Genomic DNA, 2584 nt, shown 5'->3' with positions numbered 1-2584 from the left:
GGAGTAGAATCGTGTCTTGGAAGGCTGTTGTCTGCAGATGACTGCGTGCTGGTGTTGCCATAGTCGCTATCTGTTACCAGTTTGATGTAAAATGAGAATGCAATAGACACTGATGCAAATCAGCTGCGCTTCTATGATCTCTCAGGGGTCTTTTCCTTACAGTTTTACAGGACACCCTAACCATGCAGTGGTCTGTCAAGTAATTGTTTGGACTGAGGCAACACTAATGAAAAATCAGAACATCAACATGCAGATGCGTGAGCAGCATATGCCAGGAGCAGTCCTGACATAAAGTGACATGCAGTTTGGTCTCAGAATGCTGAGTAGAGAGAGGGACTCCTTAACCAGTCCTGTCTGTGTACCCTGTAGGCCCCCTGTGTGCTTTTAAAAAACCCACAACTTGGAAGAACACCGAAAACAATTAAACTACAGGGCACAGTTTACTACTCTGCTGTAGCCTTTGTAATGGAGTACAGAAATGCAACTAGAGTGCTTCTTATTGCCTTTCTGGAGGAGAAACATTGCACGTGCTTTATCTTCCTGTCCTGACCTCTCTGTGAGAAATAGAACGAATAGCATTTGCTCTTCAGCTCTTAAGAGAACCAAATCCTTATGAATGCACAGCAAGAGAACAGAAGAAAAAAAAAACCCAACCAAACAACAAATATTTTAAAACTTTTCAATTGGAAAATGGTAGTTACAGTTGGAATGTCCTTTGCTGTCCATTGTTCAGTTTTTGAGACCATTGAGCCAATTTTTCAGATGAACTTTGCAGGAAGCGTTGTAATGTTGTTCAATGTACCCGAGTTACTGGATTTTGAGAATATTGTTCCAGGGTCTTTTGGTAAGTTAATAACTGCTCAGTGTTAAAAGTTCAGTCTTGACATAAATATGCTTTCCCAAAGTATAATTTAAAAAACATATATAAAAATACATGAAAATAGTGCAAGATGTGTGTATTTTCCTGAGCAGTATAAGGCTGGAGCTGTCTGATCCTAAGTGAGCTTGTAAATCCTTATTCATGCAGGGGGACTTCTTAGAAAAAAAGATTTGTGAAACCAAACCTTAGCTTGCTTCAACACATGGACAAGTGCAGATGGCTCAAATTAGGTATCAGGCCCTAGCTATGTATGCAGTAGATTGTATATGTAGTTAGCCAAATATAACATTTATGCTGTGTTAATATTGTCTGTGTTTATTCAGACTTTTGTAATATGCATGTGTGATCTCACAGAGATGCTAGGTCATTAAATTCACCATGGAGACTCTGTTTACTTAAATCTTACCTTGGGCATGTGGAATACACGTAGTTGCAAGTCTCTTAGAAATAAACAGAAAAGATTAAACACTGTATCAGTTTGGCTTTTATGCTTCCCAGTATCTAAGGAAATGGAGCATATTGTTTACACTGTCATTATTGAGAAACAACACAAACACATCCAGAGGAAAAGTTTAATTATACTCTTATTTCTGACACACTAAATGTAAGGCCATATAGCTTAATATATAGTACTATATGCTAGGTTGTGTATGGGGGGTGGGAGAAAAGGAGTAAGTGATTCTTGTATTTCTAGTGGGGCCTGTGACTGTGGTCCTTTACAGAAATAACATGACAGATCTATCACAGCTGCTGTGAGCCCAGGAAAGACTGAATTGCGAAGGAAGACATTTCCCATAATTGGCTCCATATCACAGCTTTGTATTAAACAATTCTGCTTGGGGATTGTCAAGATGATAATGAACACGGAGATTTTACTTTACTTCTATTTTGACTAGTAGATTAAGTGGCAACAGGCAACAAAAAGTCGTTCTTCCATGAATGTGAAGGCTCTCATGACCCATAGGCTTCATTAGTACCATATCGTCTATCTGGAAACTACTCTGGAAGAACAAGATATTGGAGCTATTTCATCAGCTGCAAACACCTGCCTCCTGAGCCATTACCTGTAGAAATCTGTGATTATCTGTTCTTTGCTCTCCAGTCAGGAATATCAGGTCCAGATCAAGGACCGGATGCTTATCTTTTATGTCCTTATTTGGCGGGATCCAGGCCATCGAGTTTCTCCTTTTTACATTGCCTGAATCTTCAAGGCAGCGCAGCTGTCCTCCCGGGTGCCAGTGCTGGCCCTCGGTTTCCCTTGTGGTATTACAGTGAATTAAAATCCCGTTGAAGGGCAAAGCCCATCCCTTTTCCAATAACTTTGTCACAAAAGACTGGCAAAACCAGTAACAAAATAAATAAGGCAGCAACAATTTTCACTGAAGGAAGCCCTCTAAGTATGTATGAGGAGAAAGCCAGGTTGCATGTAGTTTCCTGGTTATTTGTTACTTGGTACCACGGTGATGAAAATGACTTAAACTTACATGACATGTAGACAATGTTCAATAACATAGCAAGTATACCGCTTTATCCATTCTAAAGATTTTTTTTCCCCTTTCCAGTACCCTTGCAGGGCAGTGGCGACTGACTCCCCGCGGTGCCCCCCCCAGGTTACAGTGTGGAGCCAAGTCTGGAAAAACCACCCCCGGTCGCAACTACCCCGCCCGCTTTTATTAACGCGCTTGATGGCGGAGCTGCTGCCCC

The sequence above is a fragment of the Athene cunicularia genome (assembly GCF_003259725.1).
Source record: "Athene cunicularia isolate RWA chromosome 3 unlocalized genomic scaffold, athCun1 chr3_part1, whole genome shotgun sequence".
Taxonomy (NCBI): Eukaryota; Metazoa; Chordata; class Aves; order Strigiformes; family Strigidae; genus Athene; species Athene cunicularia.
This window is presented reverse-complemented; position numbering follows the sequence as displayed.